Here is a 7500-nt window from a genome sequence, read left to right as displayed (position 1 = left end):
TACTTTTGTACTTTCACTCAGGTACATTTTGAATTCCGGACTTTTACTTGTAACAGATCAGTATTTCTATAGTGCAGTATTGATACTTGTACTCAAGTACAACATTATTCCACCACTGATTCTTTCACTTCACACAAGTGTGATTTTTCCTCTTAAGTTGTTTCCTTCTTTTTTTGTGGGCTGATATTTTTTCTATTGGCTGTTGGTTGTCATGGCTGCCAGTTCCCACCTGTTGTGTGGGAGTTCAGACTTTTCCAGATCGTACTGCATAACTGCCAGCTTGCATAAGGTCTTCAGACTAGGACTCCAGTCCAAGATGTACAGGCCATGGACCGTGTGGTATATGATGATGCTTCTCCTCCAAAGATCTCCCACCATGCAACAGCATACCATGTAACATAAATCACAGTCCCAAAATGCTGATGTCCTCACAAGTACAGTAATACTGATTACTTTTTGAGGGGCGCCAGACCCTCCCATGCCCAGCTTTGTGTATGTGTATGTACCCCATAGCGATGACTTGATTGGCTGAGCACGGAATTGAGGAAAACAATTGACGACGCCACAAGTGATTAGCCGGATCTCTCTGTTTAGTGTGAATGTCTCTCTCTCTCTGTTGAGTGCATATGTATCTTATCTCTCTCTCTCTCTCTCTCTCTCTCTCTCTCTCTCTCTCTCTCTCTCTCTCTCTCTCTCTCTCTCTCTCTCTCTGTTCAGTGTGAATGTCTCTCTCTCTCTCTCTCTCTCTCTCTCTCTCTCTCTGTTCAGTTTAAATATATCTCTCTCTCTGTTCAGTGTGAATGTCTCTCTCTCTCTCTCTCTCTCTCTCTCTCTCTCTCTATTCAGTTTAAATGTCTCTCTCTCTGTTCAGTTTAAATGTCTCTCTCTGTTCAGTGTGAACGTCTCTCTCTCTCTGTTCAGTGTGAATGTCTCTCTCTCTCTCTCTCTCTCTGTTCAGTGTGAACGTCTCTCTCTCTGTTCAGTGTGAATGTCTCTCTCTCTCTCTCGGTTCAGTTTAAATGTCTCTCCACTGCTCCTCCTGAGGCAGCTGAGAGGTGTGTGCAGTGTTGCCATGGATACCAATACACCTATTTATTATCAGAGAATACCATGCACCCCCCCCCCCCATGACCGTCCTACAGGTCTTCCTTCTCTTTGATCTCCTGTGTGTGTGTGTGTGTGTGTGTGTGTGTGTGTGTGTGTGCATTCGCCTACCCCGCCTCCATGTCTGTCTGTCTGTGTGCAGGCCTGTGGTTCCTGCATGCGTCACATCGTCTTTGAAATAATACCTGCCTTCCTGCATGTACAGTATGTACAGTATACAGTATGTCTGCCCACCAGTGGCTGCTCCCCTCTCTGCATGTACAGTATGTACAGTATACAGTATGTCTGCCCACCAGTGGCTGCTCCCCTCTCTGCATGTACAGTATGTACAGTATACAGTATGTCTGCCCACCAGTGGCTGCTCCCCTCTTGGCCTCTACTTCACAGCCTCGGACCTTCGGCCCGTCATCTGCTCATTTTAGGCATTTAGCAGACTCTCTTAATCCAGAGCGATTTACAGTAAGCAAGAACAACACATGGTAATACATAAAAAATAGTCAAGACTCATATGTAAGCTAAGAACCTAAGAGTGGACTATCTATATAATGAAACTATGCGTATACACTGTACACTGGAGTGCTATCTCTACATAAAATGCTACCTAAGTTACATAAGTTGAGCCTTTGCCTACGCCTGTAAGGTTGTCGAGGCTATAGGGCCAGTGCTGCGGGCCAAGATGGGGGTCTGAAGAGGTGGGTTTTCAGACTACGGCGGAAGGTTGGGAGTGAGTCTGCAGTTCTGACTGCAACGGGAAGTGCATTTCATATAGTTTCGGAGCCAGAAGGGAGAAGAGTTTGGGACGTGTGGACTGTTTTCCCGACATTCTTTAGTGAAGGTACTTCCAGCTTCCCTGCGTTGGCTGATCTGAGCGGGTTTGTAGGGTCCGATCAGAGCCCTCCCCTCTCTGCCACTTTCCCAGCCGTGAGGGGACCACCGCCATGCAGGCGGTGCCGCGGAGGCATTGAACCCTCGTCTCCATGTGAACGAGGGGGCAGAAACTTCGCCGCTGCATGGGCCAACTGGAACATAGTTGCTAGCATGGATTGTGTGTGTGTGTGTGTGTGTGTGTGTGTGTGTGTGTGTGTGTGTGTGTGAGACCGACAAAATGCATCTAATTGTTGTCTGGCTCAGGTCCAGCTCTCTCCTCGATTACATAACGGCGCTGTGGTGATGGTGGCAGGGAGCTGAGGGGTGTGTGTGTGTGTGTGTGTGTGTGTGCGCGCGTTACCGTACGTGCGTGCGTGGCAGGGAGCCGAGGGTTGCCATGGCGACCAAGTGGAGGTCAAGACTCTTGTCTCGGCCCTCTCTTGGGCGGGGGCTCTCAGAGCCAATAGCAGCTGTCCTGTGTCTTTGTGTGGTTTTTTTATGTGAACAGACCTTTATGCTGCTGAGAAAATATTTTGCTACAGACAGACAGACAGACAGACAGACAGACAGACAGACAGACAGACATGTATGTTTTGGTCAACTTCATTTTCACTATCATGGATATGTTGGCTGGCTGTGTTGCAGTGAATGACATTGCAAGCATTTTGGATTACACTGGTGTCTGTACATATACCGTATATAAATGTGGGTGGCTCCCTTTTCTGAGGCAGTTTACCATCAGTCCATAACCACACCACTAACATAGTGTACGTTATATTGTACCTTGGCTCAGGCACTTTGAGTTGGCTGAACATGTGGTGATGTCATCGTGCTCCGATCAGGGCTTTTTTGGGACGATCCCGATCAACAATTGTTTTTGAATATTCAAATATTTCCAAAATGATTATATGTCAAAACCACGACGAAGGAGAGAATGTTTAGGCCTGTCGCAAAGATGCAAAACGATCTTATACTATAGTATAAGATCGTTTGACTCCGATTGACTTTTTTTTTACCACCCATTTTTTACCCATTTTGACTTGAGATCAGATTCTAAAAATGTCTTCTACATCCTGACAATTTTCTGAAAAAGCTATGTTTCTATGTCAGTCGTTCTTCGATTTTTCAATAGCTAAAGCATAACATAATGCTAACACCAAAAGGGGTTCCCGTTCAGAATGGGAAAGATGGGTTTCTCCAGATCGTCTGAATTGCCGATCACCGATCGAGGCATTTGGCAGTGAAAATCGTCCGATCAGCGATGGGTGGCCGATGGGTTGGATCACCTCTACAAGAAAAAAAATAGTAATCTCTCCAAATCTGGATCGTCATCACAGGACCTAAAAAGATCTGGCAGCGAGCGGACGAGGTCTATTTTCATCCGTGTGCTTCTCTGTAGCATGACGGAATGTTTCAGTGTTTCATCCGTGTGCTCTGTATAGCATGACGGAATGTTTCAGTGTTTCATCCGTGTGCTCTGTATAGCATGACGGAATGTTTCAGTGTTTCATCCGTGTGCTCTGTATAGCATGACGGAATGTTTCAGTGTTTCATCCGTGTGCTCTGTATAGCATGACGGAATGTTTCAGTGTTTCATCCGTGTGCTCTGTATAGCATGACGGAATGTTTCAGTGTTTCATCCGTGTGCTCTGTATAGCATGACGGAATGTTTCAGTGTTTCATCAGCAGTGCCAATACTTTACGACCATGCGGGCCGCATGATAAATTACTCCCATTGATCTTCCAGACTGAAATTTGCTGAGTATATTAATCGTGCATGGTTGCATACAATAATTGGTATTTGTTGTGTGTTTGTTTAGCATTATTGATCTCTGAGAGAGGTCCGTTTTCTTACAAAGAGTTAAATAAAAATTTAGACAGGAAAACACTGGCGTCAAAGTATAGATTCACCATTTATTGCAACAAATGGTATTGCAGTTAAACTTTGTGTTAAAGGCTCTGCTGCGCTCTGGGAGACATTCTGTGAATGTTGTCGAAGCGGCATGCTAAGCATGCCAAGCAGAAATCAGAGAGCATTAGCAAAAACCCCCATGGGTTAATTCAGTATACAAGAACAGCACCTATCAAGACAGTTAATGAGATTAACTTAAATCATGCAAACTGGAAGCATATACAACTTAAATGCATTTAACGTTAAAGCCATGAGATTAGATTAGAGCTACATCTACATATTCAGCTTGAATGAGCAGACATATTTCTTCTTTAAGTTTTTGAGCGTATGCCAGTTTTACTTCTACTCTAGTAGTTTTACTTCTACTCCACTACATCTCAGAGGTACTTTTACTCCACTACACTTATTTGACAACCATAGTTACTATAGTTACTTTGTAGATTTTGATCAATATTACAAAACACACATTAACCACTTCAGCCCTATATACTGTATACACTTCAGCCCTTTGAAATAGCCGATCTACAAGCTCACGATGCGTCGCTATGTGGCACATTGTGAGCTTGTAGATCTGCTATTTTCAAAACATGAAATGGGACATTCTGCATAACGAGTTCTTTCTACTTTTGGTACTTTAAGTGCATTTACGTGCCAATAACGGCTGTACATTTTGAACCCACTCACATTTGCCTTACCACTAGGATTAAGCCATGATGTCATTCGTTCATTCATTGACCCGTTCTGGCATGGCTGTATCTTCTCTGTCAGGCAGAGAAGTTCTTTGTCTCGCTCTGTGCTTGGTATTCTGTGTGAGTGTGTGTGTGTGTGTGTGTGTGTGTGTGTGTGTGTGTGTGTGTGTGTGTGTGTGTGTGTGTGTGTGTGTGTGTGTGTGTGTGTGTGTGTGTGTGTGTGTGTGTGTGTGTGTGTGTGTGTGTGTGTGTGTGTGTGTGTGTGTGTGTGTGTGTGTGTGTGTGTGTGTGTGTGTGTGTGTGTGTGTGTGTGTGTGTGTGTGTGTGTGTGTGTGTGCGTGCGTGCGTGACGCGTGTGTAGGAATACTTGGTATTGTGATATCATTCAGACAGTGTTGGCTCAGTGGTTCTACTTGTACTACAGACTAGAGGAGAACACAATGCACAATGATGGTGATAGTTACACCGTGTAGGAGCAGTGTGGTGAGAGACGACCCCCCCCCCCCCTGTGTGTGTGTGGGTGTGTGTGTGTGTGTGTGTGTGTGTGTGTGTAAAGTCTGGTTTAAGTTAACGTGTGTCTCTTTCCTCCTGGGGGGGGGGGGGGGGGGGGTTTGGGCTTCCCTCAGATGTTCTTATTTGGGACTTCTTTCCGATCCGACGATCAGTTCCTCCCTGCTGCTGTTTTGAAGTTAATTAAGTATCTTTCTTTTTGTTCATGCTGTTTCATCAGACACTATGCAGAGTGATATAGACTGACATCAGCCCGTGGCACTTGCACTAGCCCTCAACGACCTTACAGGCACAGACAAAGACTAAACGTATGTGATTTAGATAGCATATTAATTAGACATATAGCACTCTATAGTGTATATGCTCATAGTTTCATTCTACAGATATTCTACTGTTGTTACAGCTGGACTCCAAACTTTGGACTCCAGCTGAGAAAGCCACCAGTACCGTACGTACTACGTATGTACCGTACGAACCAAACTGTTACAGTCGTTAAGTTCTAGTACTGGACTGGTAAATGGGAAAGTGGAGTCCTTCCGCTTCGGCTTTGTTGGACTATGGCTGAGACTGTCAAGGACCCCCAAATTGACACTAATTAGCCCCCATTTGAAAATATATGCCAGGGACCCCCATAAGAGAAGGTTTTTCACGGCTCTTGGCAGTGATTTTCAACCATTTGCATTTAAAAAAATGTGGCGCAAATCTTTGAATATATATTCTTTCAGAGCGAACGTTTTTAACTCAAATCTTTGCTTCTGGGAGGTCGTCCCTGGAACTACATATTTTCAGAAGGAGGTCTGCAGCCAAATACAGAATTATTTCTGGGGGTCCTTGACATGAAAAAAGGTTGAGCACCAACTGATATAGAAACATAGGTTTTTCAGAAAACTGTCAGGATTTAGAAGCCATCTTTTGTAGAATCAGGTCTAAATTAGTTAAATAGGTTTTTCCAAATAGTAAAACATGGCAAATAGTAAGTTAAGGTTAACCCATTTTGGGCGTGAACCCCTTTTTTGGTGTTAGCATTACGTTATGCTTTAGCTATTGAAAAATAGCAGATCTACAAGCCACTCGGTGGCGCGCTACGAGCTTGTAGGTCTGCTATTTTTGAAAAATCGAAGAACGACTGACATAGAAACATAGCTTTTTCGGAAAACTGTCAGGATGTAGAAGACATTTTTAGAATCTGATCTCAGGTCAAAATGGGTTTTAACCCATTTTGGGCGGGAACCCCCTTTTGGTGTTTTAAATATTATGTTATAATTTAGCTATTGAAGAATAGCAGATCTACAAGCTCATAGCGCGCCACCGAGTTTGTAGCTTGTAGGTCTGCTATTTTTGACTATCACTGACATAGAAACATGAGGTATTTCAGAAAACTGTCAGGATGTAGAAGACATTTTTAGAATCTGATCTCCGGTCAGAATGGGTTTTAAGGGGTGGTGCGAGATCTAGCTCCATGGTGTGCTTTCTTCTTCTTCTGCCTCACAGTCACAAGTCAAGTGAAATATATCAGATCTACAAGCTCATAGTGCGCCACCGAGTGGCGCGCTACGAGCTTGTAGGTCTGCTATTTTGCCTCACAGTCACAAGTCGCCAAAACAACAGCAACGACCACGACGAGTAAACGAAACGCGCAGCACTTTCTGTTTCAGACAAACTCCTACACGTCTGCATGCGAGCGGTATCTATCCATCTATTTATCTATCTATCGGGGAACCAGCTGTACTGTGTGTGCTGATTCAATAAGTCCAGAGGAATGTTAACAGGCTCCTCAGGAATGCAGCGTTCCCCAGCCAGCCACAGACACTGTCAGTAGTGGTGTAGAGGGGTATGCACTGTAGACTCTCTCTGGGGTCTGTCCGCCTATGGAGACGAGAGAGAGGCGGCCTTGTAGTGTCAGTTGTTCATGTCAAGGACCCCCAAAATGACACATTAGCCATGCGGGACCCCCCATTTGAAAATATATGCCCAAGGACCAACCGTAAGAGAAGATATTTACGGCTCTGGCAGTGATTTTCTAACCCTTTTGCATTTCAAGGGACCACCGCTGTTTGACCTGTCGAAATAAAAATAAAAAAGTCATCTGAAAGAATATATGTTCAAAGATTTGTATATTTCAAAAAATAGCAGACCTATACAAGCTCGTAGCGCGCCACTCGGTGGCGCGCTACGATATTTTTCAATATCTAAAGTATAACATAATGCTTATAGTTAAAACACCAAAAGGGGTTCCCGTCCAGAATGGGTAACAGGCTACGGCTACTTTATGGCATTTCTATCTCTTTGACCCCCCCAATGTACTGTATATTGTAGAATCTAAGTTAATTTAACTCTGAGAGTTTTTTTCATTCAGTGAAAATCAGTGGCCGATCGATCGATCGGAGCACCTCCGATTCATACTATAGTTCCAGCACA

General features: G+C 44.2%; 1 protein-coding gene across 1 annotated transcript in view; it reads left to right on the top strand.

Annotated features, from left to right (window-relative positions):
• pid1 (phosphotyrosine interaction domain containing 1) overlaps nt 1-7500 on the top strand; it is a 53997-nt gene that overhangs the window by 30929 nt on the left and 15568 nt on the right. The window lies entirely within an intron of this gene.

The sequence above is a fragment of the Protomyctophum bolini genome, assembly GCF_963924005.1.
Source record: "Protomyctophum bolini genome assembly, chromosome: 9".
NCBI lineage: Eukaryota > Metazoa > Chordata > Actinopteri > Myctophiformes > Myctophidae > Protomyctophum > Protomyctophum bolini.
Note: the sequence above shows the minus strand (reverse complement) of the source record. Positions and strands in the feature narration are given on the sequence as shown.